Genomic DNA, 19,171 nt, shown 5'->3' with positions numbered 1-19,171 from the left:
ATGAATCTCACATTTATGGGGGCCATATTATAGCTTTTCATTTTATAAATGAAGCCCTATGTTAATCCCGTATTCTGAACTAGTGGAGTTTTAACAAATTATTACGTCTTCATTTTAGACAGTCCGATGCTCGTCCATTGATTATGTGCTGGTTGAGCTATTTTTGACGCCTGCTTCTCCTGCAGAATATCCCAGGAGCTCCGCTTTTCACCAACCTGATGCGAAGCGCGGCAGGTGTAAGCCGTTATGCAAATCCCTAATTGTTCTTTGTGACATCAGTTAATATATATACTGTGCATTATTTATATCTCTGCACATTTAGACACCAAGAGCTTTCCAGGAGAATAGTTAAAAGACAACACTAAGTCATAAAACTGCGGGGATCCCGAGAAGTCAATACCCCAAATGGCTCATTTAAATATTGTGTTTTATAACTTGAGTAGTGGAACTGAATGCAAAATCCAGATGAATATTTACAGCATCTAAGAATAAAACCTGATTATCTTCTGAGTGCCTCTAAAATAAATTGTACTTTCTGTTGTTGCTGAGCAACTGGCCCACTGCTTTTTGTCCTATGTCTATGGAATTGTAAAAAACTGTCACAAAAAAAGGTGTATCAATTATAGATAAGAGGCATTGTTTAATCTTCTACTCTTACTTGCTCGCTCATTCTAGGCAGCACTTTCCTTCTTTCACAAGCTGCAGCTTTCCAAACATTTAAGGTCCTCTTATAAGGAGTGACTTATCTCCTCCAGACTAATCAACAATTGGAGATTTAGCGATACTGCTAAAGGACGTTAACACCTACTGTTTTTGGTCCTTTTTGACTATTGCAATATTTTTGTTGTTAAGACAGATTTAGTGCATAATGTGCTACCTCCTCTGCAAATTCCAGCTAATTTTCCCTAGATAGGCCCTAGACAGGTCATAAACAACAAGAGATGAGCAAATATTTCAAAGTTCAGGTCGGATTACGATCTACGAATTTGCAATATTTGACTATTTATTAGTCGAATATTCACTGAACATAACCGAACGCTATTCAAGTCAATAGTAGGCAAAAACAAATGCAGGTACAACACCTTCTAACGGCCACAAAAGCTGCCAAAACACATCAAATGAGGGACAGACACCAGGAAAGTGGCCTTAGTTTACCCACAGTGCAAATTGTAGCATGGCACTGCAACAATCAGCCAGGCATGAAGTATCCGGGTCTGGGCCAGCATTTACAGCTTTCAATTGAATGTTAAAGTAAGGCAAGGTGGGTGAGGGATTGCTGTAGACATGCTATGCTTGGAGCCCTGATACCATACAACAGCTCAACCTGCTTTCATGCTAAGCCACCATCAGATGGCACAAATATCAGTTTGGTAGACTACCATTGTCAGACAAATCTAAGGATCTAAGGATATGGGTAGTTGGCTCCAATGAAGTGGAGGCGTGACGGTTTTGGAGGCCTACTGCTACAGGCAACACACATGAAGGAGATCCAACCAGTCTACACATATTCAAAATTCAGTGGCAGACACTACAAAAGTGGCATCGATTTCACCACAGTAGAAATAGTATAATGGGGACAGACAGGTCTTCCACTACGCCCAATCCAGCTGATGGACACCCAACCAGGAGTTTTCACATTTAAAAAAAGAGGGCCTGATACCACAGAGTAGTAGTAATAGAGTAGAAATAGTATAAGAGTGATTGACAGGTCTTTCACTACACACAACCCAACAGATGGACACCCAACTAAGAGGTTTCATATTTTAAAAAAACAGCAGATGTAGACCAACCACGACTGTTCACATTTCCACAAATTTGTGTTAGCATCTGCAGCAACAGCAGGCACAGAAGCCACACTAAAGATATCACAGAGTGCAGTTACGCTACAGTAAAGGAGCATACTAACTGTACTAGTCTATACAGTCTGCGATTGGGGTGCAAAAGTCCTCGGAGATCCATGACTAGACTGTCTACACTTTAAGGGGACAGCTAGCTACGCTTATCCGTCAGGATACCACCAGCAGCACAGAAGACATGTTCTGAGAGAACGCTGGCTGCCAGGCACAATAAAACCTTCAAGGTATGTGAGGCGAGCTCAGGCCACTCATCCATTTTGGAAGACCAAAATGTGAAAGGGTCCAAACCCTCAATGATGCTATTGATATTCAGTTCTAGATACTCCTGCACTATCCTCTCTATTCGTTCACCATGTGTAAGACTTGGACTCTGTTGTGCTGGTGCACGAGCTGGTCAAAAAAAGTGTCAAATGACTCACAGAAATTGCTTCTTCCACTTACATTACTGCTGCTGCCCCTGCTGCTGCTAATGTTTTGGCGTTGACAAATTGCTGTGCCTGAGGTTGGAAAGCTAGAGCTGTGATGTGAACTGTGTGCTTCACTGAGGCTGAGGATGCATTGCTCTTTGCGTCTGCATCACTACGTGTCTGCAATGTATAACGCAACGTAGCCTCCTTGTCTTCCTCCTCAGATGACCTACTCAGCTGTGTGCCTCTTTTTTCTTTGTTGTAGGAGTACAGTATTTACAATAAAAATTAGATTTTAAACTCTGCACCAGATTTGCAAACAGCTGAATTTCAGCGGCAGTAAATTAGAAGGTGAAACATGGCATGCTGAATCGCGTTAGTCAAAGAAGAATTGTTTGAGTGTGGATGAGGCCTGTTTGACAAAGAAGATATGCTACAAACAATTTGAAAGTGAGATGTCCCCTACTGTATGACGTTAGTAACAGAAGATCTTTTTTATGCCTGTGGATTAGACCTCTATAACAGAGTTGATGCTACAAACAATGTCATAGTGAGATGTCCCCTACTGTACAATACTAGTAACAGAAGATTTTTTTTGGTGCCTGTGGATTAGGCCTCTGTAACAGACTATGCTTCAAACAATTTGAAAGTGAGATTTCCCCTACTGTATGATGTTAGTAACAGAAGAATTTTTTGGAGGCTTGTGGATTAGGACTCTATAACACACTAGATGATACTAGCAATTTGAAAGTGCAATGTCCCCTACTGTATGATGTTAGTAACAGAAGAATTTTTTTGGTGCCTATGGATTAGGCTTCTTTAACAGACTATGTGCTGCAAACAAGTTGAAAATGAGATGTCCCCTACTGTATGACGTTAGCAACAGAAGAATTTTTTTGAGGCCTATGGATTAGGCCTCTATAACAGACTAGATGCTAAATTTTGAAGAGAGATGTTCACTACTGTACGATGTTAGTAACAGAATAATTTTTTTGAGGCCTGTGGATTAAGCCTCTACAACAGACTAGTTGCTACAAACAATTTGAAAGTGAGATGTCCCCTACTGTACAATGTTAGTACCAGAAGAATTTTTTGGGGGCCTGCGGATCAGGCCTCTATAACAGACTAGATGCTGCAAACAATTTGAAAGTCAGATGTCCCCTTCATACGAAACAGCTCAAATCACAGAACTTTGTCACCACAGGACTAAATGAAAAAATTGGGATTTGGCATGCTGTTTCACATTTAGCTAGTGAAAACATAAGATTTAGGCTAAGTGCACACGCTGCGGATTCCATTGCGGAATTTTCCGCAGCGGATTTGCTAAATCCACAATGAAAAACCGCTGCGGTTTTTACTGCGGATTTACCACGGTTTCTTTTGCGGTTTCCTCTGTGGGTTTTCACCTGCAGATTTCTATTAGAGCAGGGGCAAACCCAAAGCGGAATCCGCAGAAAGAAGTGACATGCTGCGGAAAATAAACAGCTGCATTTCCGCGCGTTTTTTTCCGCAGCATGTGCACTGCGGATTTCATTTCCCATTGCTTTACATGGTACTGTAAATGCATGGGAAACTGCAGCAAAATCTGCAGCGTGTGCACATAGCCTTAGAATGCTATACTAATTCATGGAGCACAATAGAAGCAGTGCACAACACACTTGTATGACATATGCCGGCCTGGCTTTCTCTGTGGAGTTCAGTAATGGCAAAAAAAAAATAGCTGGAACTTCCATGTCACAGCAACGCAGGACACTACCTAGCTAAACTGTCTGATGAACAACTGCCTAGCTAAATACCTAAAATCTAGCTGCTAACACTACCAGCATCAGGAGCTGCCGCTCTTCACTGTTACAGTGTCAAAATGGAGCTAAAACAAGATGTCTGCTCTTTATATGGAGAGGGAGATGTGATTTCAGCAGCCAATGACAGAAGCTGTTGTGTCAGGACACAATGTGCACACATAAAGTTAGGGAAAAAAAATTACTGTTTACAAGAATGCCACACCTCTCACCTCTGCAAACCCACTCCCCTCATCAATCACATGCCAAGCGCTCATTGTGTACCACCATTATCATTGCAAAAGTGTTGAAAACACTTTTGTGGCAAAGCAAATATTTTCCAGCACTTTTTACCTATTTACCTATATGTTACCGATTTTTCCTGATTATATAAAATTTGGATTGTATTGCCGATCACGAATTCGAATGTGCCATATTCGTTCTGAATTTATGTTTGGCAATCGTTTTCTGAACAAATTCGCTCATCACTATCAACAACCAATTTTAAATTAATTATGAAAATTATGTACAGAACAAAGATCTGAAACTTTGGCCTGGAAGAAAAAAAACACTACGTATGTTAGTCTTTTTCTAAATTTTTCTTTTGTTTTTGCTGATTCTATGGACTATTTAAAGATATCTATACATATTCTACAACTCTTTCATGAACACGGGAACACTATTCCTCATAAGTAGAGGTGAGCAGATTGCATTGTGTAATCCCAATCCACAGTCTACGTCAGTAATCTCCATGTCAGTCCATGAAAATCAGACTGCACCATGATGTCATCGGATGTTTTCAATGGACTCATTGACCGAGTGCGATCTCAATATCCGATCAAACTCAGGCATGCTGTGATTTTTTTCCTTCGATTGGCTCAGCCTGAAGAAAGTATTGGTCATGCACATGGCCATATAAAAAAACTTTAGACTGAGTGCAATCCAATGTTTTGTCAGATCGCATTCAGACCGAAAATATGGTCGTGGCCACGAGACCTTATGGGTAGAAAAAAATATGAAACACAACAATTCAAAACAGAAATTCAATTTTATTTTGGCGGTGGAATTACAACTTACATGCCATGAGTGAGTCCACCTGTAAAGCCACATTTCTTCGAAAATTTACTAGCCAGCATTTATGTGGCAATCAAGAAGAACTTGGTATTATCATAGGGAAATTTACAGTTCAAGGCATCTAAGAATAGCAGCGTATATGCTTTTTTTTTAAAAAAAAAACCCTTCAGTTGCCTATATTCGAGAGGTCATTATTTGGATTTATTACAGAACATTGTTGAAATAATTGTATTTTGTTATGTGTCATTAATACATTATCTTGCTGATTGGTGAACCTCAAAAATAGAATTGTCCCTGGGAAAAACAATATTTGGTAACTCTAAACTAACATTCACATCCAGGCTCAGGCTCAATTTACCTGACTCCCAAGCGCTACGTGAAAACCTATGTTATTCTAGTCTATGTCTGTTTCCATTACCAGTCAGCGAGCCATCAAGTCATGTTCCAATAATTGCTAATTGTTTTGGAATGCTTGATGTTATCTCTCCCGAAAAAAGCTTCAGGGGGATTAACATTTATTTTTCCAGTTATGTATATATACAGCTCACATCTGTATATGGAATAGAACGAAGCTTGTAATTCAGCTATTTTGTAGAAATTACATCAATTACTGCTATTATGTATTATTATATTTTGTATCCCTTTTACAAGAAATATGATAGATATTATGGAAGTCATAATAACACGCAATAATTGCAAGGACCGCGGCTATTTCCACATCAATGATGTTATTAAAATATGCAGGTCATTTTACTGCTCGCGTGAGATTTGGATATTCCAAGCCTCTGATCTTGGGGTGCAACTTACAAAAAAAATTGTCTTTTATCTAAATAATGACATATAGTACCTTTAGATTTTATTTGAAAAACTAGCTAATGAATTTAATTTACAGGAAAAATGCAATTTAACTATATATTTTTGCATATAAAGTACCAAAATTAAAGAGATTGGCCCCTATTTTTTTATTGTTGGCCTACTCTTAGGATAGGCCATCAATATTTGATCGAACACACCAAACTGATCAGGTGTTACCAGCACCGGCAGCTGACGGAACTTCTTGGGTGCTGACGGAACTTCTTGGATACTGCTGAAATACAGTAACTCCGTCAAAACTAAAGCCGTCGCTGATGGGTACTGCTAGGGTGGATCTGCAGTACCCAGCTGAATCCACTACAGAAATGATGGAGATCCTGTGTTATGAAAGAACTTCTGGCTGCTACTGGCACAGGCAATAGCTGACTGTCGGTTGTTGCACCACCATTGATCAGATATTGATGGCCTATTCTAGGTATTGTCTATCAATAAAAAAGTACAGGCCAAGCGATTTAAAGTCTGTGCCCTTACGAAAACTACTTCTTGTATTTTGATCATGGGTCATCATGATCATGGAGCCATGATCTACAGGCACAACTCCATGGCATTCATATTGATGCAAAGACCATCCTATCCTGAAAGATATATAAAGTTGTAGGCCGAGTTGCTCAAGTTATTTTTTCCTGGAAGTCCACCAAAATATTTCACACCGAATGGGCTTTTATGCAGACTTATTAGTATTTCAGATCATATTATACATGGAGGATTTTGGGTTCTGGATGTAAGGCATATTTCAATGGTGCTTGGGATAGATTACCTATCCAATTTACAAACAATATGAAAAGCTGTGCACTCTCCAAAGCTGATGCAAAATGCCCAAATATTGATGATTCTTATAACTTGCTCCTATTTTGTTTATGGTGAGACATCTTTGGCAATTGGAGAGTCTGAGGAACATCCTATGTCAGCAAATTAACGGTTTATGGCTTAGTTTATCACTTTGTAACGAAATAGTCTTGCATCAACGTTGTCTTAGTGGTTCGCACCGTAGATTTGCAGCGCTGGAATCCTCAGTTCCTGAAATTCCACCAAGAACAACATCTGCAAGGAGTCTCTATGTTCTTCCTTTGCTTGTGTGGGTTTCTTCTGGGCACTCCGGTCTCCTCCCACATTCAAGAGACATACTGAAGGGAAGTTTAGATTGTGAGACCAATGGGGACAGTAGCAATCATGTCTGTAAAGTGCTTCATAATATGATTTTGCTATATAAGCAAGTAAAATTAAAACAATTGGAGAATGTGGAGGGAGGCGAAGTGGACAGTATACAGATGTTTAGATATTGCTTACACTAAGGTGACCTCACTTTTTGTGCTTGTTGAAAGCAGCACCGGGCGGCAACAGCAGGCGAGGCACTGGTCTTTTCCTGTCATGCCCCGGCAAGCTACATGAAAGAGTGGGTCCTGGCTAAGTGTTGTGTTAGTGTTGTGTGGGCCTTACCTCCGTTCAGGCCTCCATTAGATGTTGGTGTCTACTGGTCAGGACAACAAATTCCACAGATTAATTAAGGAGACTTCCATTCAAACATGGGGACTTTGGTGAACTTGATAAGGGTTATGCACAGGGGATAGCGGGTACACAGTCTTAAGAATGTTTCCTTCATAGTAAGAAGCCTTTTCATTCCAACCGTATCCTTCCTCTGTAGGCTACTCCAGGACTCTGTAGCCTATCTGTTTAGTCTCAACATAGCTACAACCCAGCTTCTAGTCCACAGTCCTGATCAGTGAGCTTCTTTCCACTATATTAGCGGTTCCATGTTGTATCACAATGGATGCCCTGGATCTATTGCTTGGCAGGTCAGTAACCTTCGGCACTAGCAAGCTCTTGGGCTTCTCTTGACTTGGCGTCTTATCCGATAACACCTTCCGGAAGGTCTTTCAGGCTCATCGTTAACTCTCTTTAGGATCTCGCTATTCCTTGCTCCAGTCTGTTCTAGTGATTGATTACCCCTTGGCAGCAGTGCACACTTGTTAGGATAAGTTCACACAAGGTGTTTTTGCTGCGTTTTTTATGCTAATCTTCAGCTGCTTTTTACAGTACCAGCAAAGCCCATAAGATTTCAGAAATCTCATGCACACACATTGTTTTTTTGTTTGATCAGTATTTTGTGCTTTGCTGTGTTTTTTGGACATAGAGCATGTCACTTCTTTCAGCTTTTTGCTGCATTTTTTATGCTAATTTTCAGCTGCTTTTTGCAATACCAGCGAAGCCTATGAGATTTCAGAAAATCTAATGCACACAGATTGGTTTTTTGTTTGATCAGTATTTTGTGCTTTGCTGCGTTTTTTGGACATAGAGCATGTCACTTCTTTCAGCTTTTTTGCTATGTTTTTTTTCAGCTTTTTTTCACCAATTGACTTGAATGGGTGTTGAAAAAAGCACAGCAGAAACGCAGGTATCATTATTTGCTGCGCTTTTGCTGCTGAAAATGCAAGGACATTAGCATGGACAAAGAGAAAAAAATGCACCAAATATGCAACAAAAAATGCACCAAAACGCGCCTAAACCTGCGTTTTTGACGCAGCTTCTTTCCTGCCAAGAAGATCAGGTTTTGCTGCAGAAAAAAAGGAGCAAAAATGCCCTGTGTGAACTTACCCTTAATCTCCAAACGCTGTCTAACGCTATCCAGGAAGCACAGTCCTGTCCCTATCACTAAGCCCTTCCCCTGTGGGCTGATCCCAACACTTAACTACTTTTGACCCTGCTGTCTATTGTTGGGCAGAACTTCCTTACACTACGCACTATGCATATTATACAAACAATACTTATCACACTCTATACATTACACAGGCAACCACCACAATACAATACAATTTACTGTACATAACACAATATATACTAAGATACATAGACACATGACATAGTACAAATGATGCTATTGGTGTCTTCATAGGCAGGAACATGACAGCACAGTCTACCTCCTTAACACTTAAAATGAGACACTGTGTTATTATGTGGAGGTTATTGATGAGTGGGGGACCCAATGCCCCATGGTGAGTTGGAGGGAACCTTAAACTGTTAGTATAATAAAGGGTTGACAGTCGCAGAGGTCTCAAACTGCATTCCTCAAGGGCTGCAAACAGGTCATGTTTTCAGGATTTCCTTGTACTGCACAGGTGATAATTTAATCACCTACACACATAATGATTACAGCACCTTGTGCAATGCTAAGGAAACCTTGAAAACACGCATGGCTTGAGGCCCTCGAGGAATGCAGTTTGAGACCCCTGGTCCAGAGGGTGTAATTTTTCCTTGGTAGCCACATTTTCAGAAAGCTTTGATGTGAACTGGTTTATTGAGGACATAGCTCTTCGAGTTAGTAGATTTGGTTGGGATTAGGTTCTGTTTTTAGAAAAAAAAAATTGTTTCCTAGAAGACATGCTCAGTTGCAGCTATTTATGGTTGGGTAAAGGGGGTAAGTCATTGTGATTGGCAGCATATAAGACTTTCAGATATGCATGCAGCAATCTAAACAAGCAGAAGACTGTTGCTGCTATATCTTATGTTTTTAGGAGTTTTCATCTCCTATTTTGTGTGAATGCTGGAACATTTCTCATTTTGGATTGTTTTCTGAGTCAACATGAGAAAGCCTTTCTTGGTATCCCAAATTCAAATATGATTTACATTGAACGCTTTTATGCTAGTTAAATAAAGCAAACATGGTCCTATCATGTCAGATACAAACGTCTGATGTTGAATGAGTAACATTAGCTAATTATCTCAGAGCTTCTCCACCATGTTCATCAAGTGGTCTACAGATGAGGGATAAGGATTACAGTCTTACGAAAAATGAAGACATTTGGTGTTTTCTCGTCTGATTTTTGCTAAACATTCACTGTGATTAATGAATGTTTATCATATTGGAAAGAAAAGTTGGCAAGATTCTCTGAAACCATAATTGGTTTTAATTATGGTACAGAAATGAGAATTACATATACAACAAAATAGTCACAAACATTTACCAGGATCGCAGCCAGTATTAGGATTGTTTTTAATATGACTTATCGCTGTCAATTTTGGAACTTTTTACACCGGACATGGGGATTACCTATTCACTGACTAATAAACAAAATATCTCCAATAAACAAAATATAAGTTCACACTCTAAACCAATTGGAGTAATATAATTAAAAGATAAAATTTATGACATAAAGGTTATATTTTAATAATATTACTAAAATTTAACATGGCAATTACATTGCAATGTGGTTGAGGACAAGAATGACATATTGGTATCATATTCAGGATGTGGAGATCATTTCTGAGTTTCTAAATAGCTTAGAATGTTTATAACAGTTAGATGTATAAATGTTTAAGTTGGGGATACCCCTTTAAATGTGAGTGGCGTGTAAAGAACAGAGCATCCTGAGATCTAGAAATCCAAGAATAATTTTGGAAGGCGACAATTTAAAATGAACCTGTCAGCAACTTCCAAGCTGCTTAAACAAGGGGCCACATGTAATAATGATGGAGTGTTCTGCTGCGTGCCTGCTCCTGAAGACAACAATTGCGCTATGTGTACAGCGTTATGTGGTTTCTCTATGTAATGTGAATTGTGATGTGTGTTTTTTATATTGTGTGATGGTAATGTATGGCTTATAAGTAATATAAAATGTTAAAGTACAATGTGAGTAGTGCATAGTACAGGATAAGCATGGGGTAAAGGTACCGTCACACATAACGATTTCGTTAGCGATATCGTTGCTTTTTGTGACGTAGCAACGCTATCGTTAACAAAATCGTTATGCGTGACAGCGACCAACGATCAGGCCCCTGCTGGGAGATCGTTGGTCGCTGGGAATGATCAGGACCTTTTCTTTGGTCGCTGATCACCCGCTGTCATCGCTGGATCGGCGTGTGTGACGCCGATCCAGCGATGTGTTCACTGGTAACCAGGGTAAATATCGGGTTACTAAGTGCAGGGCCACGCTTAGTAACCCGATATTTACCCTGGTTACCATTGTAAATGTAAAAAAAAACAAACAGTACATACTTACATTCCGGTGTCTGTCACGTCCCCCGGCGTCAGCTTCCCTGCACTGACTGTCAGCGCTGGCCGGCCGTAAAGCAGAGCACAGCGGTGACGTCACCGTTGTGCTCTGCTTTACGGCCGGCGCTGACACAGTGCAGGGAAGCTGATACCGGGGGACGTGACAGACACCGGAATGTAAGTATGTAGTGTTTTTTTTTACTTTTACAAAGGTAACCTGGGTAAACATCGGGTTACTAAGCGCGGCCCTGCGCTTAGTATCCCGATGTTTACCCTGGTTACCCGGGAACTTCAGCATCGTTGGTCGCTGGAGAGCTGTCTGTGTGACAGCTCTCCAGCGACCACACAACGAGCTAAACAGCGACGCTGCAGCGATCGGCATCGTTGTCTATATCGCTGCAGCGTCGCTTAATGTGACGGTACCTTTAGACTAGAGATAAGATAAATACTGTTTATAGAGTAAGTGGTTTATCAATGGCATAACACATAAGATAAGGACAGCAGGTTTAGTCTATAGGGTAGGAAAGTATAGGATATAGTTAATGCATAGAACTAGCACAGTGGGTAGGGACTAGTGTCAATAAAAGATGAGCACTTCCTGGTAGTGATAAGAAATAGAGAAATATAGTAACAAGTCCAAGTTCAAGTCCACTGGGCTGCTATGGCCAGCATGTGTCTACCATTCAAGGCAGTGAGAAGACATACTGGAATCCCGAGTGGACTCTCCTATAACGCCCGGACCACAAGATCTTGCATAGGGTCTGCCGAGCATATTGTGTGGTTTGGCGTACAAGGGAAGATGGACAGGGACATACTGAGATGGAAAGTAATGGTTCCTTGGTGCACTACCGAATGGGAAGGGGAATGCCTGGGGCCAGTGGGCTAAGAGATGCTCAAAGAGGAACGAATGATAGAGCTGAAGATGTGTTGTACTAAGAAAGAAAGGAATGCAAAGTGCTGTACCCTATGCCATGTGTTGCACTAGATGTAATTGAACTGACTAGTAAACGCTTGCTTGTTACGATAAACTTGATGTCCCCTGAGTTGTGTGCAGTGGTCCTGTAAGATGGAGGCCTGGACACAGCGGAGGCCTGTGGCCTACAAGTGAGTGTGATGCACCCCAGACTTGACAGCACACTGGGACTGGGACACTATTTTCCTGTAAAGTTGTAGAGCACAACTGGAAAGAAACTGGACCATGACTACTGCGCTTGTACATTTTACATATATATATATATATATATATATATATATATATACAGTACAGACCAAAAGTTTGGACACACCTTCTTATTTAAAGATTTTTCTGTATTTTCATGACTATGAAAATTGTACATTCACACAGAAGGCATCAAAAATATGAATTGACACACAAAAAAGTGTGAAACAACTGAAAATATGTCTTATATTATAGGTTCTTCAAAGTAGCCACCTTTTGCTTTGATGACTGCTTTGCACACTCATGGCATTTTCTTGATGAGCTTCAAGAGGTAGTCACCGGGAATGGTCTTCCAACAATCTAGAAGGACTTCCCAGAGATGCTTAGCACTTGTTGGCCCTTTTGCCTTCACTCTGCGGTCCAGCTCAACCCAAACCATCTTGATTGGGTTTGGTCTGATGACTGTGGAGGCCCATCACTCTCCTTCTTGGTCAAATAGCCCTTACACAGCCTGGAGGTGTATTTGGGGTCATTGTCCTGTTGAAAAATAAATGATGGTCCAACTAAACGCAAACCAGATGGAATAGCATGCCGCTGCAAGATACTGTGGTAGCCATGCTGGTTCAGTATGCCTCCAATTTTGAATAAATCCCCAACAGTGTCACCAGCAAAGCACCCCCACCTTCACACCTCCTCTTCCATGCTTCACGGTGGGAACCAGGCATGTAGAGTCCATCCATTCACCTTTTCTGCGTCGCACAAAGAAACGGTGGTTGGAACCAAAGATCTCAAATTTGGACTTATCAGACCAAAGCACAGATTTCCACTTGTCTAATGTCCATTCCATGTGTTCTTTAGCCCAAACAAGTCTCTTCTGCTTGTTGCCTGTCCTTAGCAGTAGTTTCCTAGCAGCTATTTTACCATGAAGGCCTGCTGCACAAAGTCTCCTTGTTGTAGGAATGTGTCTGCTGTTAGAACTTTGTGTGGCATTGACCTGGCCTTTAATCTGAGCTGCTGTTAACCTGCGATTTCCGAGGCTGGTGACTCAGATAAACTTATCCTCAGAAGCAGAGGTGACTCTTGGTCTTCCTTTCCTGGGGCGGTCCTCATGTGAGCCAGTTTCTTTGCAGCGCTTGATGGTTTTTGCAACTGCACTTGAGGACACTTTCAAAGTTTTCCCAATTTTTCGGACTGACTGACCTTCATTTTTTAAAGTAATGATGGCCACTCATTTTTCTTTACTTAGCTGCTTTTTTCTTGCCATAATACAAATTCTAACAGCCTATTCAGTAGGACTATCAGCGGTGTATCCACTAGACTTCTGCACAACACAACTGATGGTCCCAACCCCATTTATAAGGCAAGAAATCCCACTTATTAAACTTGACAGGGCAGACATGTGAAGTGAAAACCATTCCCGGTGACTACCTCTTGAAGCTCATCAAGAGAATGCCAAGAGTGTGCAAAGCAGTCATCAAAGCAAAAGGTGGCTACTTTGAAGAACCTAGAAAATAAGACATATTTTCAGTTGTTCCACACTTTTTTGTTAAGTATATAATTCCACATGTGTTAATTCATAGTTTTGATGCCTTCAATGTGGATGTACAATTTTCATAGTCATGAAAGTACAGAAAATCTTTGAATAAGAAGGTGTGCCCAAACTTTTGGTCTGTACTGTATATATATATATATATATATATAGTATTTTATTATGGAAATGCTGCATAGTCTGAGAGAAACACAATAAAAATATCTTAGAAATTGGATGAAACTTGAGCACAGTAAGAGCTTGCACACTTTTAATACACTGGATTATTTTGAAGGGTTATTCTTATGTTAAAGTATAGAGAGCGAACAGTAGACAGCGAGAAACTAAAGAACATTTTAATTAATAGATCTTCAAATAATAACTTCCACAATTGGATGTGTTAAAAAATGTTCCTGTGCTGAGATAATCTTATAAATGTGCTCCTGCTGTGTACTGTGCAATGGATGTGTCTGACCGGACAGGAACATGGTCTGATCATACCACAGCTTCTGGGCAGGGTGAAAGCAAAAGAGTATACCCACATTATAGCTGACCACCATTCCCGAGGCAGAGAATGGCAAATCCTCGCAGCACACAGTGCCTGTTCCGTGAGGATTAGTGTTGAGCGATACCGTCCGATATTTGAAAGTATCGGTATCGGATTGTATCGGCTGATATCCGAAAAATATCGGATATCGCCGATACCGATATCCGATACCAATACAAGTCAATGGGACGCAAATATCGGAAGGTATCCTGTAATGGTTCCCAGGGTCTGAAGGAGAGGAAACTCTCCTTCAGGCCTTGGGATCCATATTCATGTAAAAAATAAAGAATAAAAATAAAAAAATATCGATATACTCACCCCTCCGACGACCCCTGGCTATAAGCGGTGTAACCGGCAGCCTCTGTTCCTAAGAATGCAGGGTGAAGGACCTTCGATGACGTCGCGGCTTGTGATTGGTCGCGTGACCGCTCATGTGACCACTCACGCGACCAATCACAAGCCGCGACGTCATCGCAGGTCCTTCACTCGCTCATTCTTAGGAGGGGAGACTGCCGGTTACAGCGGTTTCAACCAGGGCACGTCCGAGGGTGAGTATATCAATATTTTTTATTTTTATTCTTTATTTTACACATGAATATGGATCCCGATACCGATTCCCGATATCGCAAAAATATCGGAACTCGGTATCGGAATTCCGATACCGCAAATATCGGCCTATACCCGATACTTGCGGTATCGGAATGCTCAACACTAGTGAGGATTCAAAAGTCTGCAGTCACACAAATGGACTGCAGACTTGTCATTCCAGACCAGATAACCCCTTCAAAGTTCATTTACGCAATTTGACCGGCAGCATAAAAGCCTACTGATTTGAAACTGTAATAGATCATTCAGTGCATAAAGATCATTTCACCCAATGAATGAGCATTTTGTTCGATCGTCAGGTGATCGATAGCATATTTAGACTGCAAGATTATTGTGAAGTTAGCATTATTAGGAATGCACTTTCATGAAGTTCTTTAGAAAGTAGAATACCCTGGATTGACTGTGGTTATGAGAGCTATTGGTGTCTTATCACCCTCGGGGGCAAAAGACCTCAGTTCTTTAGTCTGCTAGACACAGCCAATGGACAAGAATATTTACACAGAACCCTACTTAAATTCTAAAGGCTTTCTCTGCATTAAAATGATAAATTTGAGTCCATTGTATTCATTCATGGTGATGTTTTATCCGTCACGAATGGAAGTACATGGACTGATGGTTCAGTGAAGAGAACATGCATATTTTAGCTTACATTTGCAAAAAGTTAAAAATGCATTCTTCACAAGCAGTGAGCTTTCTTATTGTAACGGATCTTGGCAAGCAGCTAGCATATGCTTTTGGTTTACTGTGAGTGAAGAGCTGAAAAAAGGAAAAATATATTGTAGAAAAACACTATTGATTCAACACTGTGAGCACTAAGTGATATTTATCATTTCAAAATGATGTGCTGGGCTTCAAGACATTACTAAATTGGTCTAGTCATATGATTAAACGAAATGTTTGCATTTATATAAGCCTCGGAAAAAAAATGAATATTGGCAATTTTACAATATCAATAAGTTTTTGGAATAATTTCAACACATTGTTATTTATCACAGTAAAAAAAATTGTGTTCTGTTTAGGCGTTTTGGCTGAAAAGCTGGAGAGAAGCCTGACCAAGAACAGAACCGTGTTTATCAAAGTCAGATCTTATAAAGAAAGCTAAAACAGTTCAGTGCTTCTCAGTTTATTATTTTAGGCTTAATCGTAAGCATTCAGCTGCATTAATTACCTAATTTTTCCCGAAGCGTGGAATGTTAAGCTTTGTTGAACATGAACATTGAAATCTGAATTGTTTAGGTTACAGTTTTTTGAAATTTAGTATAAACTTACCTATTCTAAACCAGAACCTGGGAAAACAAGATAATGTTTTGCTGTAAGTAAAACACTGTAATGTTTCTGGTTATTCATATTGTAAAGGCCAAGTTTTCCTTTTATAAAAAAGATATGTAACTTTCAAGTTTGAGTTATTTTACTTTTAAGAGCAGAACTTTATTCACTTTCCTATTGATATTCCAAAAGGCCAGTTTCACAAATCCATTTGTCACGGTTCAAGTACGGATTGCAATGTTTGGACCGCCCGTGGGTCTCCTGACTCAAACTCAGCAGCCTAATAGGCATATATGAGACTGTTGAGTTCAGGGAAGGAGACCCACGACTGGTCCATGCATTTCAGTCCATATTCGGAGGGTGAATCATGGATATGTGAATCCGATCTAAGGAGATTTATATCACATAATCTTGTCACTGACAAACCAAGTTAAATTGGCCTGCCAACTGGGCGCAGACTAAATGTGTGTCTGACATTGCAAAAGTCGACCAAACCTTTGAAAAAATGGAATATCCTGTATAGCACAGTGAATATGTGGAGTAATTGGTAAATTAAAGAACGTTCCAGAATTTTTTTATTGCAGTGCTGGAGTGATGCTACTAATCTAAGTTTCCTGACCCTAGTTTTATACATACCAGCTGTCAAATTCTTCTGTTATCGGCTCTGTTCAGACTGGAGCAGTTTGTGTCCTGCCAGATCGCTCCAGTGTTTGCTGGGTGAGCCGGAGGTCACTTCTCTAAATAAGTCTGTGAGAGCCAGAATGAAGCCAGAACAAGGCTCTCATACACTTACACTGAGAAATTTTGACTGTTACCCCTGACTTTTGGTCAGTCAGAAGTTGTGGTCACAAGATGGCAACGTGGGACATGAGTGGTGCCAAGAACAGCTGAAGAGAGCTGGTAAGGCTCAAGGAACTTAGATTAGTACCACCAGTCCAACCCTGCTGGAACTCCTGGAATGGTGCTTTAAGGGTGGGACATGCTTTCTTTGTGCCCAAAGCAGCACTTGCAAAATGTACACCACCACCCTCTCAGCTCCACAAATTTAGCATGACAGAGTTTCAATAGCAGGAAAATATGGATATTATATATAATATAATACCAATTCTCCAATTTGTTCTCAATTAAATCCCATGCCTCCCCATTTTGGAGGTCACCGCCAGTCCTCGATGTAGATAATTCACATGCCGGCTTCAGCAAACCGGTGTGGTGTTTCTCCTTTCTCTTTCTATTCTTCCGACCATGATGTCCTTCTCCAGTAATTGCTTTCCTTAAATGATGTGTCCAAAGTAGGCAAGTTTTACCGTGGTGATCATTGCTTTGAGTGATGTGTCTGGCTTGATTTGTTCTAAAATTGATATGTTTGTTCTTCTTGCCATCAATGGTATTGATAACGTCCTTGTCCAGCACCACATTTTGAAGGTGTCGCTTTTTCTTCTGTCTTGTTTCTTTATCGTCCAGGTTTTGCATCTGCATGTTACTCCAATAAAGACCAAACTATGTATGATCCTTATATACCAGAAAAAAAGGTAATATCAGTCACATAGTTTCAATGTAATTATGAAAGTTTTGTCTTTTTTTTTTTTTTTTTATAGTTCTGAGACCTTTTTGAACACAAGAAGTGTACAGCCCTAACCCATAAATTATATGTGAACTTTTAACTATAACTCAGAAGCTCAAAACGTCTGACTTTCACAAAGAACAAATATCCAGGGGAAGCCCAGCTAATAATTCACTTCTCATGGCCTCCCTCACTGATAAACGACTATTTGCGGAGAAAATGCTTTTGTTTTTCCAGCTTTGCAAGCAGTAATACCTGAACAGAGCTGTCATTATAGAAGCAGCTGGATGAAAGGGAAAATACAAAGAGAAAATTACTTTGGTTTGTTTTTCTCACCATTAAATATTTCTGGGTTTAAGGAGCACATTTTAACAGTTTCTAATCCCATAATATCCCTTAAGATGTGCAGTAATTTCAATGTCTCTACTTGAAGTACCCGAATGGATGTGAATACTTGTTGCCCTCCTGTATAGAGCTATTTTTTCTCCTGGCAAAACCCACCATTTTATGGAAAAGTTGATGCTTTGTATGAGATTTACTGATAATCTATATTATTACTAAACAGTGGGTCATGTTTATGAAATGCTTGTAAATGGAGACATTTTAATATGTTTTTACAAGGTTTAAAAGTAAGGACATCCTCCTGTAACACCCCAGGTTCCTGGTTGTTACAGTGGCATTACTTTCCTCACAGGGAGAGTGATGTCACACTTGGAAGCGAGGAAGGATCCCTTTGACAGGTATTCAGCAGGGAAGGAAAAAGAAAGCAGAGCAGTCTGTAGGAGAGTGAGAGGGAAAAGAAGCACAGGAGAGTGAAGAGCTGGAGAGAGAAGCTGTGACTGGGCTTTCTCCATACTGAGTGCAGATACCGGTAGCCAGAAGACCAAGATTGTGGAGGTAACTTCATGCCCCCCGACAGGAACAGGCAGACAGCTGATTGCATGTTACCTGTCCACCATTAACACCCTAGGAAACAGTAGCAAATAGATCCCGTGTTGTCATAGAGATCCTGTAAAAAGGCTTGAGCTATTTGTCGTACGAGTAGTGTGCTACCTAAAGGGGGAAAGAGAGAAAACGTGAGGACCTTGTGTAAGGCAGCAAGGGACTACAACACCACAGCGCTAGAAGGAAGGCTTCCAACCCCACCTGGTTTGAGGGATTCCCAATTCACTTCCAAGCCAGCCAGGCCACACCAGCATCTGTGATTCGGTACCCTGGACTGTGGCTGCCTTGAACCAAGTAAAGAGGTATAGAGACCGTAACCCCGTTTCCTCCATTTCTTACTATACCACCTGTCACCATCTTCATCTATTACACCAGGTGCTTTGGGGACCCAGCTTCACCTGTGGGAAGCCACACCATCCCTGCTGCCATAACATCACCCCAGTGGACCCCTTTAAGTAGCATCGGTCACCCCTGATGTCACAAACTTTTATTATTCAACTAACCCCTTTAAAGACCGTCCCTTTAACATTGGCACCCAGGCCCACAGACCGGGTTGCCGCCACAGTGACACATCTCTTTAAGTA

The sequence above is a fragment of the Ranitomeya imitator genome, chromosome 6, assembly GCF_032444005.1.
Source record: "Ranitomeya imitator isolate aRanImi1 chromosome 6, aRanImi1.pri, whole genome shotgun sequence".
NCBI classification, from domain to species: Eukaryota; Metazoa; Chordata; class Amphibia; order Anura; family Dendrobatidae; genus Ranitomeya; species Ranitomeya imitator.
Note: the sequence above shows the minus strand (reverse complement) of the source record.